Genomic DNA, 27,191 nt, shown 5'->3' on the forward strand with positions numbered 1-27,191 from the left:
AACTGCGTTTTTTTTAAATACGAACCCCCATTTTTATCACACATTCGGGTAGTACGTAGAGAAATATGAATGTTTTAGTTGGACCACTTTTTTCACTTTGTGATAGATGGCGCTGTAGTAGTCACAAACGTATAAGTACGTGGTATCACGTAACATTCCGCCAGTGCGGACGGTATTTGCTTCGTGATACATTACCCGTGTTAAAATGGACCGTTTACCAATCGTGGAAAAGGTCGATATCGTGTTGATGTATGGCTATTGTGATCAAAATGCCCAACGGAAGTGTGCTATGTATGCTGCTCGGTATCCTGGACGACATCATCTAAGTGTCCGGACCGTTCGCCGGATAGTTACGTTATTTAAGGAAACAGGAAGTGTTCAGCCACATGTGAAACGTCAACCACGACCTGCAACAAATGATGATGCCCAAGTAGGTGTTATAGCTGCTGTCGCGGCTAATCCGCACATCTGTAGCAGAAAAATTGCGCGAGAATCGGGAATCTCAGAAACGTCGGTGTTGAGAATGCTACATCAACATCGATTGCACCCGTACCATATTTCTACGCACAGGAATTGCATAGCGACGACTTTGAACGTCGTGTACAGTTCTACCACTGGGCGCAAGAGAAATTACGGGACGATGACAGATTTTTTGCACGCGTTCTATTTAGCGACGATGCGTCATTCACCAACAACGGCAATGTAAACCGGCATAATATGCAATATTGCGCAACAGAAATTCAACGATGGCTGCGATAAGTTGAACATCAGCGACCTTGGCGGGTTAATGTATGGTGCGGCATTATGGGAGTAGGGATAATTGTCCCCCATTTTATCGATGACAATCTAAATAGTGGAATGTATGCTGATTTCCTACTTAATGTTCTACCGATGTTACGACAAGACGTTTCATTGCATGATAGAATGGAGATGTACTTCCAACATGATGGATGTCCGCCACATAGCTTGGTTCAAATGGTTCAAATGGCTCTGAGCACTATGGCACTCAACTGCTGAGGTCATTAGTCCCCTAGAACTTAGAACTAGTTAAACCTAACTAACCTAAGGACATCACAAACATCCATGCCCGAGGAAGGATTCGAACCTGCGACCGTAGCGGTCTTGCGGTTCCAGACTGCAGCGCCTTTAACCGCACGGCCACTTCGGCCGGCTCACGTAGCTTGCGTGCGGTTGAAGCGGTACTGAATAGCACATTCCATGACAGGTGGATTGATCGTCGAAGCACCGCAAGTTCACCGGGTCTGACGTCCCCGGATTTCTTTCTGTAGGGAACTTTGAAGGACATTTACTATCGTGATCCACCGACAACGCCTGACAACATACGTCAGCGCATTGTCAATGCATGTGCCAACATTACGGAAGGCGAACTACTCGCTGTTGAGAGGAGTGTTGTTACACTTATTGCCAAATGCATTGAAGTTGACGGACATCATTTTGAGCATTTATTGCATTAATGTGGTATTTACAGGTAATCACGCTGTAACAGCAAGCGTTCTGTGAAATGATAAGTTGACAAAGGTACAGGTATCACATTGGAACAACAGAAATAAAATGTTCAAACATACCTACGTTCTGTATTTTAATTTAAAAAACCTACCTGTTACCAACTGTTCGTCTAAAATTGTGCCGGCCGGAGTGGCCGAGCGGTTCTAGGCGCTGCAGTCTGGAACCGCGCGACCGCTACGGCCGCAGGTTCGAATCCTGCCTCGGGCATGGGTGTGTGTGTTGTACTTAGGTTAGTTAGGTTTAACTAGTTCTAAGTTCTAGGGGACTGATGACCTCAGAAGTTAAGTCCCATAGTGCTCAGAGCCATTTGAACCATTTTCTAAAATTGTAAGCCATATGTTTGTGACTATTACAGCGCCATCTATCACAAAGCGAAAAAGTGGTCCAACTAAAACAATCATATATCTCTACGTACTACACGCATATGTAATAAAAAAATGAGTGTTCCTATTTTTAAAAAACGCAGTTGATATCCGTTTGACCTATGGCAGCGCCATCCAGCGGGCCAACCATAGCGCCATCTGGTTTCCCCCTTCAAGCTAGACAAGTTTCGTTCTTTGTAGTTTTTTCGTTTGACGCTTATTTCGTGAGATATTTGGCCCGGTCACGATCTATGGACCACCCTGTATATATATCCTCATCTATGCTGCGCTCCCTAAGCAAACCCATGACATTAAACGTTAATATGCAAAAAGAAAGATGCTTTCGTGAACGTTGGGGTTGCGCGCTATTGGACTTTTATTTTGCATGAATTATTGACACTATGGACATTCGCTACCAGAAATAAAGAGCTGTCCTATTAAAATCTTGTCCGTGTGAGACAGAGACTATCAGCTCGTAAGATTGTGTGTTTCGGTGTGTGTACTAGGAATACTAGTCCAGTTTACTCTGCATGTCTCTGTTTCCACACTTACTTGTCGTACACAGTGAACTATGTTCCTGACGGTATCCAACACTTGAGTCATCTTATTCCCTTAAATTTTCTCTTCCCTTGGCGCATTTCTTTTCATTTCTTTCCTCTTGGCATAGGTTTTGTCATTTCTCTACTGCTGAAATTTCTGTGTCTTTCGGCACATTTTCCAATCACATCAGCAACTGATCATTGGATTCTTCATTTCCGTGACCATAGTGTGTGTAACGGCTGTAGATGCATTTGGAATACATTAAGTGAATGAACATTGGTGTACTATCTTTATTTACTTGTTTTTCTAAAGGTTTCAGCTTCTGTTGCTTCTGTTTTAAACTCAGTGCATTGCTTCTTTCCTTATCAGTCCGCATAGTGTGGCGTTCATGTCAGCTTCCGGATCATGATTTGATGTCCGTACAGAGCTTCATTCACTTCACCATGCTTGTCTGCAGGAGAGAGATTTTCCACCTCACTAATGACAGAAGTGAAAGACACCTGCATTCCGAGTGAGGGAAAGTTCAGACAGTAGCTTGAGCGACGGTGAGCCGGAGGAACTCCCGTACCAAATTTGGTGCCAAGATGCATAACTCGCAGTAAAAATATTTAATACTTCACTTACAGAAAAAGTAGCCAATCTGACGTCTTTACAGTACGTAGTGAAGTAACATCATTTCATGACGTTTAGAGCTTCACACGCGTCTGATGTTACTGTATTTCTACAGTGAACAGATCTATTTTTGAAGATGATATGTATACATGCCGGAGGATTTTAAAGTCTGACATGTGCTGAAGCAAAATCCTTTGCCGTACCACTTGAAAGTGGCCCAAAGACCGAAACTGCAATAGTGAAATAAGGAATTCCTGCAATCAAAGGTGAATATGACGTTCTTTAAAATGTTCTATATGACGGTTAACGTCGACCACGAGAAATTAATTCCCTATTTCGATCCTTCGCAGGAAGAGAGACCGGGTTGGGATTGCTGCATTCACACATTCACGTTATGTTGATCTGTCGAGACAGCTTGAAACTAAATGACCGGCTAGGATTCCATTTGCTATACCTGCGCTTTGCCAACAATACTCTATCGGTTTCATAATTTTCACATTAATACGACTGATTCATGTCATTCAGTCGGCGTTATTCATACCCGTGTATCCCAGCTTCTACGGGTCATCTCTGTAGCAACTGTAGAAGACTATCTAAAGCGAGAGAGACACTGTTGCAGGAAGATTACATGCTGTTTTAAAAGTAGCATCATATTACAAAGAAACTGGCATCCGTAGCGTGTTACTAATGTAAAGTAGATGTTTTCGATGATCAAAAGACCTTTCAGTAACAGAAAGAAACCGCTGATCAGCCAGAACATTATGACGACGTATCTAATAACCGATATTCCCACCTTTGGCGCGGATAACAGCGAAGAAGCATGGTGACGTAGAATCAATGAGGCCTTGATTGGCCGTTGGAGTGAACAGAACCACATCTGCACACACAAGTCGCCTAATTCCCGTAAATTCCGGGAAAGGGGCGGCGAACTCTGACGCCATGTTCAACCACGTCCCAGATGTGTTCCATCGGGTTCAGATCTGGCGAGTTAGTGGCTAGCACATCAATTGGAACTCGCCACTGTGTTCCTCGAACCGTACCATCACACATTTGGTCTTGTGTCATGGGGCATTATCTTGTTGAAAAACGTTGCTGCCGTCTGGAAACATCATCGTCATCAAGGGGTGTACGGGTTCTGCTATCAGTGTGCGATACTCCTTGGGCGTCATGTGGTGCCTTGTACGAGCTCCACTGGACCCACGGATGGCCACTTAATGTTCCCCAGAGCCGTCAGCCTGTCTCCATCCCACAGCACAAGTGTCAATGAGCCGATCCACTGGAAGACGAACGATTTGTGTCCTCCCATAGACATGATGAAGAAGGTATCGAAATTCATCAGACCATCCAAAGCTCTGCCACTGAGCCAACATCAAGTGCCTATGGTCACAAGCTTGTTTCAGTCGCAACTGCCAATATCGTGGTGTTAACACTGGCACATCTACATCTACATCTACATTTATACTCTGCAAGGCACCCAACGATGTGTGGCGGAGGGCACTTTACGTGCCACTGTCATTACCTCCCTTTCCTGTTCCAGTCGCGTATGGTTCGCGGGAAGAACGACTGTCTGAAAGCCTCCGTGCGCACTCGAATCTCTCTAATTTTACATTCGTGATCTCCTCGGGAGGTATAAGTAGGGGAAATCAATATATTCGAAACCTCATCCATAAACGCACCCTCGCGAAACCTGGACAGCAAGCTACACCGCGATTCAGAGCGCCTCTCTTGCAGGGTCTGCCACTTGAGTTTGCTAAACATCTCCGTAACGCTATCACGGTTACCAAATAACCCTGTGACGAAACGCGCCGCTCTTCTTTGGATTTTCTCTATCTCCTCCGTTAACCCGACCTGGTACGGATCCCACACTGATGAACAATATTCAAGTATAGGTCGAACGAGTGTTTTGTAAGCCACCTCCTTTGTTGATGGACTACATTTTCTAAGGACTCTCCCAATGAATCTCAACCTGGCACTCGCCTTACCAACAACTAATTTTATATGATCATTCCACTTCAAATCGTTCCGTACGCATACTCCCAGATATTTTACAGAAGTATCTGCTACCAGTGTTTGTTCCGCTGTCATATAATCATACAGTGAAGGATCCCTCTTTCTATGTATTCACAATACATTACATTTGTCTATGTTAAGGGTCAGTTGCCACTCCCTGCACCAAGTGCCTATCCGCTGCAGAGCTACCTGCATTTCACTGCAATTTTCTAATGCACGGGTCGCAACCTGCGGAGGACCACCGTTAGGAGTGTTCAGTATTCTCTGTGTTCAGACGCACTTGTGCTCTGCCCAGCATTAAAGACTGTTAGTTCCGCAACAGTTCGCCACCTGTCCGGTTTTAGCAATCTGCCGTGCCTACGACGTCCGATATCTGTGTTGTTGGGTGGCCGCCCAACCCATCGACTTCTGGACGTGATTTTACCTTGGTTTCGGCACCTGTTGAAACTCAACACAGCACTCCTCGAATACCCGATAAGTCGTGCAGTTTCCGAAATGATCGTGCCGAGCCTCCGAGCCTTTGCAATTAAACTCAGACAGATCGCGCACGTTCCCCACAGTACACACGGACAGCACGCTCACTGACATTACTACATGCACCGTGCGTTTGTCTGACTAGCAGTCATTGCTAGCCATGTGACGCTGCTATCGCCTGGACGGGTCTATTTCGACAGCAGGTCGGTGGTCATAATGCTCTGGCTGAAGTGTCTGTTCTCACTTGTGGTATCGTCCGACGAGCGAGGTGTTAAAGCAAGGTGTTGTACCTCAAAACGCTATCACAAGAAATGACAGTCGCTGCAAGCCGCATCAACGAATGAGTGACACCGACGTAGCAACGCCCACAAATTTTCTGCTACGCCGCCGCATCCGCTCTTCAGTTTACGGCCGAGCACAATAACACTCAGTCGAGTCTGCAATCGTCTTCCACTAGGACAGCTGTGTGATTAACATACTAGACAAGAACACTACGTGAAAGTTACTGTTAAGTATTATCTGAGTAACAGATTTGTGTTTGTCTTTATCGAGCGCTACGTAAATGTTCAGAGACAGATATAAATACTCACAACATTGTTGTGGAAATTGATTGTACAAAGTTAAGTAATCCTTCTTGTCTATGTTGTATTGAAATGAACTAATATTTTATGCGTTACAATGACCTCTCGGTTCAAAAATGGTTCAAATGGCTCTGAGCACTATGGGACTTAATTACTAAGGTCATCAGTCCCCTAGAACTGAGAACTACTTAAACCTAACTAACCTAAGGACATCACACACATCCATGCCCGAGGCAGGATTCGACCCTGCGACCGTAGCGGTCGCGCGGTTTCAGACTGTAGCGCCTAGAACCGCTCGACCACCCCGGGCGGCGACCTCTCTGTCTCCTCCAGGAGCGAAGTTAGAGAATCCACTGTAGCGCTAATGAGAGTATTTTCGTTCAGTACAACATCACTGACATATCACTTTTTCCCGAGTACAAATACACACTACCCTCCAAAAGTTTTTTAAACACCTAGTAATTATAGACAATGGAAAGGAAACACAGTGTAAAAATCCTTTTTGATATTTTCCAAATGTTTATTAAGCTCAAATAATACACAGGAAGATCCAACAACTAAATTTTCGATTCCTAAAAATAGGCATCCTTTGCTTATGTCACTGCCTTGCACACTCTCTGCATGTGCTGCGTCAGTTTTGCCAAGGTTTCAGTTGGAATTAATATCAATTCCTTCTGCAGGACCTCCCACAATTGTGACCCACTCATGATTTCTCGTTTTCGGATCCTCCTGTCCAATTCATCCCATAGCAGCTGGATTGGGTTACAATCAGGGGACTGGAGCGGCTATCGACTCCATCAATGTAATGCAGGAGAATTAAAAATTGCAAACAGGCACAAGTAACTTTCCTGTGCACTATCCTAATCTGTGTAACGATCATGCAAATAATCAACAGGCTCACGAGGCAATTGATAGTTGGCCAATACAACACAGTTACAATAATGGACAACGTAATAGCCAAAGACAAAATGGAAATGGTAGCAATTTCTGTCCTGATTGAGGTCGGCAGAATCGATTAGAAAGGAGATGTAGTCCAGGATATAATTCCAATGCCCACAATCAGCACTGGAAGCATAATCGGTTGCATTAGAGACTGCTTACGAATAATAACTAGCGAGAACAACCACCAGGAGTAACAGAAGCCATAGACAAAATTGTTCAGTCTAATGGACAACATGTTTTTAATAGACTCGACCGAATTTTGCCCCAGCGTAGTGGTCATGGATCTGAATAGGGGCTATGAATCTATGATTCAGTTCTTTTGGTACAACATTAGAAAGAACGTTAGGGATGAATCCTGTGCAGATGGTAATGAATGAGAGAGAGAATATCCTTCTGTACCGATATCAGCATTTCAGGCTATGGTGGATGATATTCTATATACAGTTGTGCTAGAAACTGAAGTGTCAGTGAGTGTTGTATGGAGCAGCTTCTTCCAGATAGTATCAGAAAAGACCCAGTTACCCACTTTTCGAATTCACAATTATAAATCTACTGGAGTTTTATGCTTGCAATTGCAGGGTATAAGAATGCAGACACCGATGGAGATTAAACTGGGAATGCAGCAATTAAAAGCACATTCGTAGTGGTAAATAAATTGGTAATCAAATGTATTCTAGGCTTTGAGAGTATCTGAAAGAGGGACGTATAATTCAACTTCTCCTCAGGGAAGATTGTTTTTCGGATCAGCAGGGCTTTCACCCAAATAGATTTGATATAGAAGGAGGCTAATAATGGCAGAACCTCTAGAGCCTTCACATAGTTCTGACACAAGAGAGACGTATTTTCTGGTCGTTGTCTTGCTGCAAGTCAAACCTCTTCCCAATCAGACGCAAACCAGATGTCTTAGCATGTCTCTGGAGAATGGTATGATAATCCTTTTGGTTCAGTTTTCCATCTGTTTTCACCAAATCTCCGAGTTTATGCCCTCTAAAGGATACCCATACCATCACAGAACCCCCTCCATCCTTTACATTTGGAATTACGCACTGACGATTCAAGCGTTCAAGGGGTCAACGGCGTACAAATTGACGGCGTTTACTTCCATATATTTGAACTTGCATTCATCAGTGAATAAGACTCTTTCCCAATCCCCTGCTGTCTTAGCACACTGAAGCCTCTTCGTCTTGTTAGCGGGGCGCAACAGTGGTTTCCTTGTTGCTACATATCCTCGGAGGTTGTTATCTGCCAGGCTTCGTCTCACTGTTGACTCACTCACCGGTTTGCAGACAGATAGCGGAACAAACACTGGTAGCAGTTACTTCTGTAAAATATCTGGGAGTATGCGTGCGGAACGATTTGAAGTGGAATGAACATATAAAATTAATTGTTGGTAAGGCGGGTACCAGGTTGAGATTCATTGGGAGAGTCCTTAGAAAATGTAGTCCATTAACAAAGTAGGTGACTTACAAATCACTCGTTCGACCTATACTTGAGTATTGCTCATCAGTGTGGGATCCGTACCAGATCAGGTTGACGGAGGAGATAGGGAAGATCCAAAGAAGAGCGGCGCGTTTCGTCACAGGGTTGTTTGGTAACCGTGATAACGTTACGGAGATGTTTAACAAACTCAAGTGGCAGACTCTGCAAGAGAGGCGCTCTGCATCGCGGTGTAGCTTGCTCGCCAGGTTTCGAGAGGGTGCGTTTCTGGATGAGGTGTCGAATATATTGCTTCCCCCTACTTATACCTCCCGAGGAGATCACGAATGTAAAATTAGAGAGATTAGAGAGCGCACGGAGGCTTTCAGACAGTCGTTCTTCCCGCGAACCATACGCGACTGGAACGGGAAAGGGAGGTAATGACAGTGGCACGTAAAGTGCCCTCCGCCACACACCGTTGGGTGGCTTGCGGAGTATAAATGTAGATGTAGATGTAGATGTACATAGCCATGCGGTCTACTTACGCCACCTGGCGTGTTTAGTAGAACTGCATGGACAGGTAACGTTGGTTTACATAAAACGGAGCAATACTAGACACCACTGGCCATTAAAATTGCTACACCAAGAAGAAAGGCAGACGATAAACGGGTATTCATTGGACAAATATATTATACTACAACTGACATGTGATTACATTTTCACGTAATTTAGGTGCAAGGATCCTGAGAAATCAGTACCCAGAACAACCATCTCTGGCCGTAATAACGGCCTTGATACGCCTGGGCATTGAGTCAAACAGAGCCTGGATGGCGTGTACTTGTACAGCTGCCCATGCAGCTTCAACACGATACTACAGTTCATCAAGAGTAGTGACTGGCGTATTGTGACGAACCAGTTGCTCGGCCACCATTGACCAGACGTTTTCAATTGGTGAGAGATCTGGAGAATGTGCTGGCCAGGGCAGCAGTCTAACATTATCTGTATCTAGAAAGGCCCGTACAGGACCAGCAACATGCGGTCGTGCATTATCCTGCTGAAATGTAGGGTTTCTCAGGAATCGAATTAAGGGTAGAGCCACGGGTCGTAACACATCTGAAATGTAACGTCCACTGTTCAAAGTGCTGTCATTGCGAACAAGAGGTGACTGAGACGGGTAATCAATGGCACCCCATACCATCACGTCGGGTGAAACGCCAGTATGACGATGACGAATACACGCTTCCAATGTGCGTTCACCGTGATGTCGCCAAACACGGACGCGACCTTCATGACGCTGTAAACAGAACCTGGATTCATCCGAAAAAATGACGTTTTGCCATTCTTGCACCCAGGTTCGTGTTGAGTACACCATCGCATGCCCTCCAGCCTGTGATACAGCGTCAAGGGTAACCGCAGCCATGGTCTCCGAGCTGATAGTCCATGCTACTGCAAACGTCGTCGAACTGTTCGTGCAGATGGTTGTTGTCTTGCAAACGTCCTCATCTATTGACTCAGGGATCGAGACGTGGCTGCACGTTCCGTTATAGCCACGCAGATAAGATGCCTGTCATCTCGACTGCTAGTGATACGAGGCCGTTGGGATCCAGCACGGCGTATCGTATTACCCTCCTGAACCCACCGATTCCATATTGTGCTAACAGTCACTTGATCTCGACCAAGGCGAGCAGCAATGTCGCGATACGATAAACCGCAATCGCGATAGGCTACAATCCGACCTTTATCAGAGTCGGAAATGTGATGGTACGCATTTCTCCTCCTTTCACGAGGCATCACAACAACGTTTCACCAGGCAACGCCGGTCAACTGCTGTTTGTGTATGAGAAATCGGTTGGAAACTTTCCTCATGTCAGCACGTTGTAGGTGTCGCCACCGGCGCCAACCTTGTGTGAATGCTCTGAAAAGCAGATCATTTGCATATCACAGCAACTTCTTCCTGTCGGATAAATTTCGCGTCTGTAGCACGTCATCTTCGTGGTGTGGCAATTTTAATGGCCAGTTGCGTAGTATGTTCCAATATGTATGTATATGTACAATAATTAAGTGTACAAAACTGTACGTGTCATTATTAACCGTTATTTGAGCTTGCTATTCCGTATTCTAACCAATAACTCACATAGATCACTTCCCTCTTGCACCGTTATAATACGCAGCATAGTGTTTCCAAACGTATGGAGGGCAGTGTATAAACACAGGCAAACGCAAGACAATCCAAGTGTAGCTGCAGTGCCTTTCGCTCTTCTCTGTTTGTTGCTTTCATCACCCTCACTCATTACCAGACCACAGGGTCCAGTCATCATTCGCTAAGAGAGCTGTGTCACACTTCGGTATTTAGAGTTCGAACCATGGAGTTAACATTCAGAGTAAGCAAATATAGACTGATAAGGCGGAACATTATGACCGCCTGTTTCTCTGTGAGTTGCTCTGCCTTCGGAACGCAACAGAGCAGCATTTCTGCGTGTCATGGATTCGACATGTCCTTGGTAGGTTTCCGGAGGTATGTCTACTTCTACATCTACATCTACACTCCGCAAGCCACCCAACGGTGTGTGGCGAAATACACTTTACGCGTCACTGTCATTACCTCCCGTTCCTGTTCCAGCGCGTATGGTTCGCGGGAAGAACGACTGCCGGAAAGCCTCCGCGCGCGCTCGAATCTCTCTAATTTTACATTGGTGATCTCCTCGGGAGGTATAAGTAGGAGGAAGCAATATATTCGATACCTCATCCAGAAACGCACCCTCTCGAAACCTGGACAGCAACCTACACCGCGATGCAGAGCGCCTCTCTTGCAGAGTCTGCCACTTGAGTTTGCTAAACATCTCCGTAACGCTATCACGCTTACCAAATGATCCTGTGACGAAAGGCGCCGCTCTTCTTTGGATCATCTCGATCTCAGTCAACCCGACCTGGTACGGATCCCACAACGATGAGCAATACTCAAGTATAGGTCGAACGAGTGTTTCGTAAGAAAACGCCCTACACATAGGTCACGCAGTTCTCGTAAATAACGGGCCGGTGATTTCCTGATGCGGAGCTGGTAACCGTTAGCGTCCCACATGCGATCCATCGGCTTCACACGAGGAGAGTTTGGTGATTGGCAGCAACGGGAGCTCACTATCATGCTCCCCAAACCACTGTAGCGCATTCTGGTCTTTTTAAGGGGACAGTTATCATCCTCGAAGATATCATCCTCGTCTTTCAACCACTTTCCACTATTGGCCACGACAGCAGCACACGAACAACCTACCAACCTTGCTGTTTTCCAGCTGCCGCCACTACCAGTCTACCCTTTTCCTAACTTTGTCAGTGTCATTCCCCCTTTTCCACGTGTATTGTTGCTGGAATGATTCCTCATTTGTGTCTGCACCGCTGCTATACTTTACTTACCGCGTCTCATGCACTCAACGCCAGCTGGCAGCCCTTGGTCACGCAGTGGGCCGTGGTCATAATCTACATCTACATCTACATCCATACTCCGCAAGCCACCTGACGGTGTGTGGTGGAGGGTACTTTGAGTACCTTTACCGATTCTTCCTTCTATTCCAGTCCCGTATTGATCGTGGAAAGAAAGACTGCCAGTATGTCTCTGTGTGGGCTCTAATCTCTCTGATTTTATCCTCGTGGTCTCTTCGCGAGATATACGTAGGAGGGAGCAATATACTGCTTGATTCCTCGGTGAAGGTATGTTCTCGAAACTTCAACAAAGCCCGTACCGAGCTACTGAGCGTCTCTCCTGCAGAGTCTTCCACTGGAGTTTATCATTCCCGTAACGCTTTCGCGATTACTAAATGATCCTGTAACGAAGCGCGCTGCTCTCCGTTGGACCTTCTCTATCTCCTGTATGAACCCTATCTGGTACGGATCCTACACTGGTGAGCAATATTCAAGCAGTGGGCGAACAAGTGTACTGTAACCTACTTCCTTTGTTTTCGGATTGCATTTCCTTAGGATTCATCCAATGAATCTGTCTGGCATCTGCTTTACCGACGATCAACTTTACATGATCATTCCATTTTAAATCCCTCCTAATGCCTACTCCCAGATAATTTATGGAATTAACTGCTTCCAGTTGCTGACCTGCTATTTTATAGCTAAATGATAAGGGATCTTTCTTTCTATGTATTCGCAGCACATTACATTTGTCTACATTGATATTGAATTGCCATTCCCTGCACAATGCGTCAATTCGTTGCAGATCCTCCTGGATTTCAGTACAATTTTCCATTGTTACAACCTCTCGATATACCACAGCATCATCCGCAAAAAGCCTTAGTGAACTTCCGATGTTATTAATAAGGTCATTTATATATAATGCGAATAGCAACGGTCCTAAGACACTCCCCTGTGCCACACTTGAAATCACTCATACTTCGGAAGACTTCTCTCCATTGAGAATGACATGAGGCGTTCTGTTATCTAGGAATTCTTCAATCCAATCACACAATTGGTCTGAGAGTCCATATGCTCTGACTTTGTTCATTAAACGACTGTGGGGAACTGTATCAAACGCCTTGCGAAAGTCAAGAAACACGGCATCTACCTGGGAACACGCGTCTATGGCCCTCTGAGTCTCGTGGACGAATAGCGCAAGCTGGGTTTCACACGATCGTCTTTTTCGAAACCCATGCTGATTCCTACAGAGTATCCTGATTCCTACAGAGTAATATAATATTTTGGCTCAACATCATAAAATGAATCATCGAAAATTGATTAGGATCTTTCATCTGATAGACGATAAATCATCGAGTAGAACAGAAGTGATATCTGGCGTTCCGCAAGGTAGTGTCATAGGCCCTCTGCTGTTCCTGATTTACATAAATGATCTAGGTGATAATCTGAGCAGCCCCATTTAGACTGTTTGCAGATGACGCTGCAATTTACCGTCTAGTAAAATCGTAAGACGATCAATTCCAATTACAAAATGATCTAGAGAGAATTTCTGTATGGTGCGAAAAGTTGCAATTGGCCTAAACAAAGAAAAGTAAGAGGTCATCCACATGGGTACTAAAAGAAATCCGATAAATTTTGGGGTATACGATATATCGCACAAATCTAAGGGCTGTCAGTTCGACTAAACACCTAGGAATTACAGTCACGAGCAACTTAAATTGGAAAGACCACATAGATAATATTGTGGGGAAGGCGAAACAAAGACTGCGCTTTGTTGGCAGAACACTTAGAAGATGCGACAAACCCACTAAAGAGACAGCTTACATTACACTCGTCCGTCCTCTGCTGGAATACTGCTGCGCGGTATGGGATCCTTACCTGGTATGATTGACGGAGGACATCGAGAAAGTGCAAAGAAGGGCAGCTCGTTTCGTGTTATCGCGCATCAGGGGTCAGAGTGTCACTGATATGATACGCGAGTTGGAGTGGCAGTCACTGAAACAAAGGCGGTTTTCTTTGCGGTGAGATCTGTTTACAAAATTTCAATCACCAACTTTCTCTTCCGGATGCGAAAACATTTTGTTGGTGCCCACCTATGTAGGAAGAAATGATCATCATAATAAAATAAGAGGAATCAGAGCTCGAACGGAAAGATTTAGGTGCTCCTTTTTCCCACGCGCCATTCGAGAGTGGAATGGTGGAGAAGTAGTATGAAAAAGGTTTGATGAACCCTCTGCCAGGCACTTAATTGTGAATTGCAGAGTAATCATGTAGATGTAGACACGCAGTATGCTGAATCTTTTCAGAAATTACGGACGTTATTTTCTTATTACTCTTGGTTGTGTCTTGTCTCACCTAGTGAGTATACAAAACTTGTTAAATATTCACTCGTTAGGGTGAAACTAGTTTACTACAAACTATCCATAGACATCACCTAATGACACGGAGAAATGTTAAATGACGGCTCCGACAGAGCTAGCCTCTTGTCATCCGATATTACCCTTTAAAATTTCTACAACATAAGATCCAATGATGACGGCATAGTTCTGTCGAAATCGGCCATCAAATAAAATGCTTATTAGCGATTTTGGATTGTGAAGTTTTCTTCAGTTAACACACACTGCAGATCGCCCTCAGATTGATAGTGTTAGAAATACGAGTATATAAATGATAAAGCACTGGAATCACCGTCGGAGAACTGTAACTCAAATCTGTGTCTGGTTATCTGGTTTTATGATTTCCGTACTTTCCCTATAAGCTTCTGAAAAAACCTCCGCAAACAGCATTAAAATGTCTACAAGCCCATACAATGTGCGTCGAATTAGAACCGGTACAGCTGTTGTAAAAAGATTATTAAAGGCACGATCGGTTTTGTAACTTTAAATTGCATCATCAGTCGCAAATCTGAATAAAAAGAAAAAAAATAAGAGTCCGTAAACAGTTTTACGCAAACACCATGTGAAAGTGACAAAAGGTGTATGGAAACCGAATACTTACATTATGTGATCAGGCCACTTTTATAGTCCGCTCCAAAACATTTCTTTTAATATTTTTGAAATTGCGAAAGAAGCGATAGTCATGGACTAAGAAAATGCGACATGAAACTGGAACGTGTGAACAAATGGGGAGAGACGAAAGATTATAAATCCCACTAGAAAAGGGGGGCGGGGGGGGGGGGCAGTGTATAAAGTAAACAGTGCCGGGATGGAACGCTGCGACTGTCATGTTGTTGTTGTTGTTGTCTTCAGTCCTGAGACTGGTTTGATGCAGCTCTCCATGCTACTCTATCCTGTGCAAGCTTCTTCATCTCCCAGTACCTACTGCAACCTACATCCTTCTGAATCTGCTTAGTGTATTCATCTCTTGGTCTCCCTCTACGATTTTTACCCTCCACGCTGCCCTCCAATACTAAATTGGTGATCCCTTGATGCCTCAGAACATGTCCTACCAACCGATCCCTTCTTCTGGTCAAGTTGTGCCACAAACTTCTCTTCTCCCCAATCCTATTCAATACTTCCTCATTAGTTATGTGATCTACCCATCTAATCTTCAGCATTCTTCTGTAGTACCACATTTCGAAAGCTTCTATTCTCTTCTTGTCCAAACTATTTATCGTCTATGTTTCACTTCCATACATGGCTACACTCCATACAAATACTTTCAGAAATGACTTCCTGACACTTAAATCTATACTCGATGTTAACAAATTTCTCTCCATCAGAAACGCTTTCCTTGCCATTGCCAGTCTACATTTTATATCCTCTCTACTTCGACCATCATCAGTTATTTTGCTCCCCAAATAGCAAAACTCCTTTACTATTTTAAGTGTCTCATTTCCTAAACTAATTCCCTCAGCATCACCCGACTTAATTCGACTACATTCCATTATCCTCGTTTTGCTTTTGTTGATGTTCATCTTATATCCTCCTTTCAAGACGCTATCCATTCCGTTCAACTGCTCTTCCAAGTCCTTTGCTGTCTCTGACAGAATTACAATGTCATCGGCGAACCTCAAAGTTTTTATTTCTTCTCCATGGATTTTAATACCTACTCCGAATTTTTCTTTTGTTTCCTTTACTGCTTGCTCAATATACAGATTGAATAACATCGGGGAGAGGCTACAACCCTGTCTTACTCCCTTCCCAACAACTGCTTCCCTTTCATGTCCCTCGACTCTTATAACTGCCATCTGGTTTCTGTACAAATTGTAAATAGCCTTTCGCTCCCTGTACTTTACCCCTGCCACCTTCAGAATCTGAAAGAGAGTATTCCATACACGAACTGATTATCAAAACATAGGACCGGAGGGAAGCGCCGCTTGCGCGGTAGCATCAGTAACTTCTGGTAAACTTAAAGGAAATTTGTTCGGAACCGGCTGTACAAAAATAAACGTAATAATGAAAATAGCAACTCTCAAGTGAATAACTTATACGGATAGACACATCTGGAACCTGTTATGAGCCATTTATATACATACAATTTAGAATTAAAGAATCAAAACGATTATTAAAATAACTTTAAAGAATTTAAAAATATTAGAAAATTAAAAAAACATATAAAAAAGGGGGAATAGACTCAGTAAAGGCATCAAGGAAGAATATCTAAGGAGAAGAGAGCAGATGAACCAGGCTGTTCATTTAAGTAATCAAAGTAGGCCAAAATCGTTTATGTCTTAACTCAGTTGGAGAATTTAGTGTTTAGCTTGAAGATTTTCTTACCATACCAAATATCTCCAGATCTCCCAAGATATTAAGAACGTTATCCTTGCATTCCGTGTACAAAATTGTGATACCAAATGTAGTACGAGAATTTGAGCGACCGTTTCGGATAAATGCTAACAGAAGGCAGATCTGGAACGCGAACCTGACACTTAAATCTATACTCGATGTTAACAAATCTCTCTCCATCAGAAACGCTTTCCTTGCCATTGCCAGTCTACATTTTATATCCTCTCTACTTCGACCATCATCAACATAACTCCAAATGACCTTCCTGTTTGGCCTTGTAGCTTTCCTCTGGTCTTTGCGTAAAACCGTTTACGGTCTCTTCCTTCTTTTCACTCAGATTTCCACCCGACGGTGTAATTTAAAATTACGGAACCGGTCGCGCCTTTAATAAAAAATTTACAATAGCTGCAGCGATTTTTTTCAACATGCAAAAATTTAGCTGTGGATGCCCGTCTAGGAAATTGTTGTTTTGCATAGAATGTGGATTAGGAGCAAATTAATATCAGACATGTTTGGTATCTAATCCAAAAAACGAGACAACGAAATACTCACACAGTAAAATTAACATCGGGTCATGCAAACAGTACGGTCTCGCAAAGTCTGGATGCTATTTATACTAGTCTTTGCAGTTCGGTTCCCTTTACGAGCTTAACTGTTTACGTATTTGTACTTTTTACGTATAATTATTATTTTGCACTACTCGAGCATTTTTGTCCTCTTTTAGTACGGTTCTTTTACATTTCCCATTGGAGTTTCAAATAACTTTTAATAATTTCCTAATAATTTTAGCCATCGTGTTTTTTAAGTTCATTCTTTAACTTTTTGACATTATTGATTTATAAATAATTTATTTTGTCAGTTCCGGCAGTATTGCCATAATTTCATCACTCCATATACAACGATTGTGTTGCTGTATTACCTATGTTTTATTTCTCCTATCTAGATATTCTTGTCTGTGTAACGACTGAACGTCTGTGCATTCGGAACACGCTTGGCAGTTCTGAACGTGTGGCGGCATCGATGAGGAGACATGCTTAAGCCAGCCTTCACAAGAACGGTGGCCATGTGAAACGGTTCCTTTAATGTATTGGTCTTCAAGTGCATATATGTAGCTTAGAATCTCGGTGACTCTACTATAAGGTGTTTATGTTCTCCGTCGTAACACGTCGTGTTAGGAAAAGCATTAGTTCCAAGATCTACGTTTATCAGGATTGTTATTTGTTTCACTGTCGTCTATTAGCGCCTTTCGTTTGCACGTATAATAGTCAAACGCCATGAGATGGGATAGCAACGCCATGAGGCAGGGTTTGGTGCTCATCCCGCCTTGCCTCTCTTATGACCCTTATTGTCACACACACAAAGATGTTTAGAAATTGTTGTCTCACCCCATAAGTGTAGAAGGATTATTCTTGACAGAAATCAGATAAAAATGGGACCTCAAGGGGCCATTAGAAACACAAAACTGTTTGCGTAACTATTTAAACAAAATAAGTTTTTAACAAGTATATCGGAACGAAAAATTTTAAGAAAAATGCTGGGAGGCCAAGCAAACGTTGTAGGAGATCTCTTGGAGATAATAAATTGTTCAAATCGCCGCTAAATTAAGAGGTCTGCGTGAAATAGGCAAGAGTGATTGCAATGGGAAGCCGAGGACGGTTTTGGCCCCTCCTGTTAGTCTTGCAACCAATTTATCTCTAACGTGGTATTCTCAGCTTATAACACTAACGTATATCACACTTCCCCAACAAAAATTCAAATGCTTCAAATGTCTCTGAGCACTATAGGGTTTAACATCTGAGGTCATCAGTCCCCTAGAACTTAGAACTACTTAAACCTAACTAACCTAAGGACATCACACACATCCATGCCTGAGGCAGGATTCGAACCTGCGACAGTAGGAGGCGCGCTGTTCCGGACTGAAGCGTCTAGAACCGCTCTGTCACCCTATCAACCGAACTTACAGTCCTGTTACGGGAAAGGCACATATAACACTCCAACGTTCCGTGAAACACGCTAATGTTACAATGTGAGAGGATTTCGAAGTTTGATCGCGGTGTGTATTGGACAAGGGTATCGCACTAGAATTTCGAATTCGATGAAATAACAGAAAAACCAAACGGGCTTTAATTTTGGGAGTCAACGAGAGTGGTAAAATCATAACTAAATGAAAATATTGAGCTGCCGCCAGACCAATTAGGCATATTAATTTGGAAATATATATTTTAGAAAATTGGATATTGGTTATTGGAGTTATTTTTGTCGAGATATCCCTTTAAATAGTAAACAGGATACAAATTGACACAGTGCACTCTGTACTGTGTATAGCAGCAGTTACCAATAACACTCACACCAATAAATTATAAGGAGTAGATTTGCATCAAGCTCATACTAATGACCGCCACGCTCAAGAGCATTACTTCATCAAATACTGAAATGTCACTGCATGAAGTGCACAACTAAATTTGGACATGAGGGGCTTCTATCTTGACTGACATGAAAAACACAAATAAAGATGAATAATATCAGAAATGAACTGTTTAAGCTCTTCTACAAATATCTGTTTTCCTTAGCAACAGCAATAGATCAGTTTTTTCTTAATAGGTGGAGAATATAATGGGGACCAACTAGAATACTTCCACTAGTCAACGCTCTTCGATTATTACAGTAGTAAAGACTAATTCAAGAAAGATAATCATTCACTTCACTTGGAGTAGTTAATAAATTACTTTGCAAGACAATAAAATACAACTCTGGGTTTGATTAACTTCAAAAAAGGAACCATTCATGATAGAAACCAAATCCTCACTATTTTAGAAAATGAACACAACTTAATTTCTAACATTACTGTCGTAAATCTGTTCATTACAGATTTGTATGTATTTCCATTTTAATCACCTGTGAAGCAGGTTTTCTAGACAATAATATATGACAATCTTGCACTGTAATCCTACATAACTGTATTTTATAATAAATTAAGGATACGGTAGCAATTGCCTATCCTACTTCACTTTTTTGGTTTTAGTTTTAACTTTTACTACTCCTTTTACTGTAGAAAAAAAAAAAACACATGAATGCAAAAATTGTTCATTTAAATCAGGATACTCGGTTTTATTAGCACTTAGGTGAGGAACATGCGTAGGCTCGTGGTCAGGATTGTAAATATGGTTCCGGACACGAATTTACGTTTTATATGGTTATTACTGAAACGACACACAAATTAACTGGTCCATGCCCATATACATTACTTAACTGAATGTATGAAGATTGTGAAGCAGTGGTGAAGATTGGTGGCAGGCGACACGGCGGCTAACTGTCCTCACGGCCCTTAATGTACGAATGCTCCATAAAATTTCTTCTTGGCGTTGGATTTTCAACATATTACAGCCATTCCATTATGACGTGAATGCCAAATAATAGCCAGATCCACATCCGAGGCAAATTCTTTCTAATGCAGCTTCCAATTGCCTCTCTTAGCACCGTCGAAGTGTACCGTGCTAAGGCTAGCCACATACTGCGTGTCAATCACACAATGAAGCCGCTCAGTTCGACCGCCAAAACCGCCTTTTACATCGCGCCATACCACTTCCGTTGCGGAGGGACTTCCCTACAGCTTTTACGTGTTACAAATACACTCCTGGAAATGGAAAAAAGAACACATTCACACCGGTGTGTCAGACCCACCATATTTGCTCCGGACACTGCGAGAGGGCTGTACAAGCAATGATCACACACACGGCACAGCGGACACACCAGGAACCGCGGTGTTGGCCGTCGAATGGCGCTAGCTGCGCTGCATTTGTGCACTGCCGCCGTCAGTGTCAGCCAGTTTGCCGTGGCATACGGAGCTCCATCGCAGTCTTTAACACTGGTAGCATGCCGCGACAGCGTGGACGTGAACCGTATGTGCAGTTGACGGACTTTGAGCGAGGGCGTATAGTGGCCATGCGGGAGGCCAGGTGGACGTACCGCCGAATTGCTCAACACGTGGGGCGTGAGGTCTCCACAGTACATCGATGTTGTCGCCAGTGGTCGGCGGAAGGTGCACGTGCCCGTCGACCTGGGACCGGACCGCAGCGACGCACGGATGCACGCCAAGACCGTAGGATCCTACGCAGTGCCGTAGGGGACCGCACCGCCACTTCCCAGCAAATTAGGGACACTGTTGCTCTTGGGGTATCGGCGAGGACCATTCGCAACCGTCTCCATGAAGCTGGGCTACGGTCCCGCAAACCGTTAGGCCGTCTTCCGCTCACGCCCCAACATCGTGCAGCCCGCCTCCAGTGGTGTCGCGACAGGCGTGAATGGAGGGACGAATCGAGACGTGTCGTCTTCAGCGATGAGAGTCGCTTCTGCCTTGGTGCCAATGATGGTCGTATGCGTGTTTGGCGCCGTACAGGTGAGCGCCACAATCAGGACTGCATACGACCGAGGCACACAGGGCCAACACCCGGCATCATGGTGTGGGGAGCGATCTCCTACACTGGCCGTACACCACTGGTGATCGTCGAGGGGACACTGAATAGTGCACGGTACATCCAAACCGTCATCGAACCCATCGTTCTACCATCCTAGACCGGCAAGGGAACTTGCTGTTCCAACAGGACAATGCACGTCCGCATGTATCCCGTGCCACCCAACGTGCTCTAGAAGGTGTAAGTCAACTACCCTGGCCAGCAAGATCTCCGGATCTGTCCCCCATTGAGCATGTTTGGGACTGGATGAAGCGTCGTCTCACGCGGTCTGCACGTCCAGCACAAACGCTGGTCCAACTGAGGCGCCAGGTGGAAATGGCATCGCAAGCCGTTCCACAGGACTACATCCAGCATCTCTACGATCGTCTCCATGGGAGAATAGCAGCCTGCATTGCTGCGAAAGGTGGATATACACTGTACTAGTGCCGACATTGTGCATGCTCTGTTGCCTGTGTCTATGTGCCTGTGGTTCTGTCAGTGTGACCATGTGATGTATCTGACCCCAGGAATGTGTCAATAAAGTTTCCCCTTCCTGGGACAATGAATTCACGGTGTTCTTATTTCAATTTCCAGGAGTGTACAATTGCCCTAAGTATGAACCAGCTTTTAACAAACCTTTTATTTATATAAACATATTCATATTATAATACTTTACCATTTCAACATATTCTTTTGCTTTTTTGACATATACGTTACAAAACTCTCAATTTCTTGCCATAGATCAAGGAGTTTAAACAACACAGAATACACACTTCATAAATTGCAGACACACAGTTACATAAATCTGCTTCTAATCGATATATGTGTTACAAGCTATGTACAGTCGCCAAAGGCAGCGCAGAGCGGTGTAGGTTTCGCTTACTTCGTGCACAGATACCCTACATTTGATGCCGAATTATAACTCTTTCACTAAATATGTCTGCCCTCTTTTTCTTCTTTTACCTATCGTCTCTCCCATCAAGTACGGGGTCCGCTTTCTGACGATTTGGAAAATGTTATTCTATTAATTTACTTGTTGTCCCTTCCTGGCACGTCAGTAGTGACGGTAACCTAATGGACGAACATCATGAACGGCATCTGTCTGTGTATCGTGTAAACTTTGTTATGTGTGTCACAGTATTTTAAACGAGTGTGTGTCGTGTTCTCTGAGGCGGAAATTCGCAACCAGCCCAGCATCTATCTAAACGATCACGGAAACGACCGAAACAGCACACTGAGACTGTCCCCTGCACCAACTCCAGACGGTTTATCAGCCGAGCAGATTCGTTCCTGGGCTGACTCACCTCCACTTCTCGTAAGCTAGCGCATTACGAATTACCCTACACCAGCAGATCATTCGGCAGTTATCTCTGAGCTATAGGAGTCACTGTATGAATAACAGAATCAGATAGGTGGAATGTCTGTTGTTTAGGAATGATAATCACGGGGGCCAGAAGTCCTAAGTGAAGTATCTCCATTCATCATTCGTCTGTAGGACGATGTGCAGAATTTAGGCAGCAGCACGTGAGTTACTGTGGGCACAGCAGAGTCAGCGGCCTTTACCAGACACACGGATATATTTGGACAGCAGTAAACGCCCGACCTACTTTTTTTGGTGAGCTCGGAGGTCGCTGCCGCGTTAGAACGAAGTACGCCGGAATCCCCCCCAACACCTGACATTACGCGACCCAAATGACATGGCGCGACAATGTGCTGCCATTAGCGAAATTTGCTGCCCTGCAGTGAGTGTAGATGAACGCCCATTCACACACATTCACTTGCGCCCATGGCCACTGGCGCGCTGTGCCACCGTTTGCAAAATGTATGACTGTGTCCAGCAGCGCGCCATTTAGCACCGTGTGAAATACATTCATTACCTTTACACTTGTAGGCATACGAACACTACGCAGATGTTTGTTCGTGTCATGCGATTCTTGAGCCTTCACTCCGTTTGCAGTATGTGCTTTTCGTTTCTTCTCGTTGCGGTCTTCCGTTTTCTGTGATATTACATTCCTTCAATTAACTTTTTTCCTACATTCGTAGTCTGTTCAGATTTCAGAGTTTATACCTGCTGTGCTGTTTGCGACTTTCCCGACGTAATAACTGCTTCAGTGGTTCACAGGCGTAGCATCGAATAATGCTGACAGCTGTTACATATGTAGTTATGTAGTTATGACCGAATGTCTCTACCCCCGGGGCTTTGTTTCGAGTTACGTCTTAAAGTGCTCTGTCAAAGTCTTCCCATACTATCGTGTCTCCCATTTAGTGTTCATTTACGTCCTCTTACATATACCCTACTGGTTATGAAAACTGCATCATCAGGCGGCATGCCACATATGTCAGATTGGCATGCAGTGTATTGCATGTCGGACATGCAAAAGATTAACATTTAAATGCAACCGCTCAAAGTAGTTAGGAGCAACGCCAACTATATATACAGGGTGAGTCACCTAACGTTACCGCTGGATATATTTCGTAAACCACATCAGATACTGACGAACCGATTCCACAGACCGAACGTGAGGAGAGGGGCTAGTGTAATTGTTTAATACAAACCATACAAAAATGCACGGAATTATGTTTTTTTAACACAAACCTACGTTTTTTTTAAATGGAACCACGTTAGTTTTGTTAGCACATCTGAACATATAAATAAATACGTAATCAGTGCCGTTTGTTGCATGGTAAAATGTTAATTACATCCGGAGATATTGTAACCTAAAGTTGACGCTTGAAACATTGTCCTCACTTCATTGCAGGGGCCCAAACAGCTGCAACATACATCGCGCTTCTACAGAATTATCTGCCAACGTTGCTCAAAAATGTCCCACTGGAAACGCGTCGACGTATGTGGTATCAGCATGATGTTGCACCTGCACATTCCGCAATTAACACTAGGTTGACCCTTGACAGGATGTTCGACGGGCGTTTCATAGGACGTGGAGGACGCATAAATTGTCCAGTCCGTTCTCCTGATCTTACACCTCTAGACTTCTGGTACGTTAAATGAGAATGTGTACCGTGATGTGCCAACAACCCCAGAGGATATGAAACAACGTATTGTGGCAGCCTGCGGCGACATTACACCAGATGTACCGCGGCGTGTACGACATTCATTACGCCAGAGATTGCAATTGTGTGCAGCAAATGATGGCCACCACATTGAACATCTATTGGCCTGACATGTCGGGACACACTCTATTCCACTCCGTAATTGAAAACGGAAACCACGTGTGTACGTGTACCTCACCCCCCCCCATGGTAATGTACATGTGCGTCAGTGAAAAAGACCAATAAAAAGGTTTTAGCATGTGGACGTAATGTGCTGTTCCAGTCTCTTCTGTACCTAAGGACCATCACCGTTCCCTTTGGATCCCTAGGTAATTCGGTGCTCTCCGATACACACGATCGAACAGCGGAGGAGTGGTACTCAAGCGTCAACTTTAGGTTACAATATCTCCGGATTTAATTAACATTTTACAATGCAACAAACGGCACTGATTACGTATTTGTTTATATGTTCAGATGTGCTAACAAAACTAACGTGGTTCCATTTAAAAAAACGTAGGTTTGTTTTAAAAAATTCATACTTCCGTGCATTTTTGTATGGTTTGTATTAAACAATTACACTAGCCCCTCTCCTCACGTTCGATCTGTGGAATCGGTTCGTCAGTATTTGATGTGGTTTACGAAATATATCCAGCGGTAATGTTAAGTGACTCACCCTGTATAAGATTACGCAATGGGCTTTCTCATTCATAAATCAGATTTGAATGTTGTTTGTGAGAAATAGTGTCTCATGCTTCGTGTAAGAGAGACAAACGTCAGTCAGCACGTTTCGTAATCCGACAGCGGCACGATCGTAGCATAATGAGAGCGCTTCTTATGATTCTGTGATACTGTTGTTCGCGTTGTGCAGAATCCTAATAACTAACATGCGCATATTGATTATGTAGGTTCAAGAGGGCTATGCTCATCTCCACTCAGGAACTCGTAAGACGCATGCGACTAGCGCTCGAGAGGACTGACACATTGTTTTCTCAGTTATGCTTGACCGAAGTTTAGTGATTATAATCCCATCGATGATAAGATGACTGGATTGGATCAGAATCTCCAATAGGACAAGGATGTTAATGCAAATCGACCATGACCTTCTCGAAACATCTCGCTCTACTCCACTCGGAAAGAACGGGAAGCCTCGCGGGATTAGCCGATCGGTCTGGGCGCTGCAGTCATGGACTGTGAGGCTGGTCCCGGCGGAGGTTTGAGTCCTCTCTAGGCCATGGTTGTGTGTGTGTTTGTCCTTAGGATACTTTAGGTTAAGTAGTGTGTAAGCTTAGGGACTGATGACCTTAGTAGTTAAGTCCCATAAGACTTCACACACGTTTGAAAGTTTTGGAAGAACGGGAAGTCTAACTCTAGATGACTGAATAAGTATGTGAGCCCAATATGTGACAAGCGCGAATCCAGTCTGTTAGCCACAGCGCCAGCTCGCTCAATGGATGGATTTCAACATGCCAAAGTTATGCATTTTGTGATCAGCAGCCGGCCGAAGTGGCCGTGCGGTTCTAGGCGCTGCAGTCTGGAACCGCGAGACCGCTACGGTCGCAGGTTCGAATCCTGCCTCGGGCATGGATGTGTGTGATGTCCTTAGGTTAGTTAGGTTTAACTACTTCTAAGTTCTAGGGGACTAATGACCTCAGAAGTTGAGTCCCATAGTGCTCAGAGCCATTTGTGATCAGCAAGTGAGTGCAGTTATGGTTGTGCCTGTTCATCGAGCATATGGCAACAATACGCAAACAGGCGTAGAAACTGCAGACGATGTTAGAGGTCAATGACAACAAATGAGGTGTCTTGAGATCCAATGCATTACTTACACTGCCCAAATCCACTATCAAAATTACAGTACGTGAAGAGCACGTTAGCTACTTTTCAGCTTAGTTTGATAAGTAACTACAAACCAAACTGTTGCTCCTCATCCACGCGCTAACGGATGTTCGTTGGGATTGTTCCAAAGCTTCAGACTTCGTAGTGGCATTTGGTAGGAGTGGAATTTAAATGTTTGCCTGGCCATTCAGAGTCAGGTCTTCTATGTTTTCCCTCCCCATTCCAAGGTGGTTGTGTCAACAAGGCAACGGCCATTTTACTTCAGAGTCTGTTTCGAACTCAGGCAGTCTTTCGCTTGTGGTTCGCATGTAAGGATGTGCCTGTACACTCTTCATTTACATCTACATACATACTTCGCTAGCCGCCGTATGGTACCTGGCGGAGGACACACTGTGCCGTTACTAGTCATTTCATTTTCTGCACCAGACGCAAATAGATCGAGGGAAAGATGACTATCTATATGCGTCCGTACGAGTCCTAATAACACTTATGTTGGCGTTCCTTACATGAAATGTACGTTGGCGGAAATAGAATCATTCTGCCTTCAATTTCAGGTGCTCGTTCTCTAAATTTTCTCAGTAACGTTACTCGAAAAGAATGTCACCTACCCTCCAGCGATTTCTACACTCCTGGAAATTGAAATAAGAACACCGTGAATTCATTGTCCCAGGAAGGGGAAACTTTATTGACACATTCCTGGGGTCAGATACATCACATGATCACACTGACAGAACCACAGGCACATAGACACAGGCAACAGAGCATACACAATGTCGGCACTAGTACAGTGTATATCCACCTTTCGCAGCAATGCAGGCTGCTATTCTCCCATGGAGACGATCGTAGAGATGCTGGATGTAGTCCTGTGGAACGGCTTGCCATGCCATTTCCACCTGGCGCCTCAGTTGGACCAGCGTTCGTGCTGGACGTGCAGACCGCGTGAGACGACGCTTCATCCAGTCCCAAACATGCTCAATGGGGGACAGATCCGGAGATCTTGCTGGCCAGGGTAGTTGACTTACACCTTCTAGAGCACGTTGGGTGGCACGGGATACATGCGGACGTGCATTGTCCTGTTGGAACAGCAAGTTCCCTTGCCGGTCTAGGAATGGTAGAACGATGGGTTCGATGACGGTTTGGATGTACCGTGCACTATTCAGTGTCCCCTCGACGATCACCAGTGGTGTACGGCCAGTGTAGGAGATCGCTCCCCACACCATGATGCTGGGTGTTGGCCCTGTGTGCCTCGGT

This window comes from Schistocerca serialis, chromosome 7 (genome assembly GCF_023864345.2).
Source record: "Schistocerca serialis cubense isolate TAMUIC-IGC-003099 chromosome 7, iqSchSeri2.2, whole genome shotgun sequence".
In the NCBI taxonomy this organism is placed as follows: Eukaryota; Metazoa; Arthropoda; class Insecta; order Orthoptera; family Acrididae; genus Schistocerca; species Schistocerca serialis.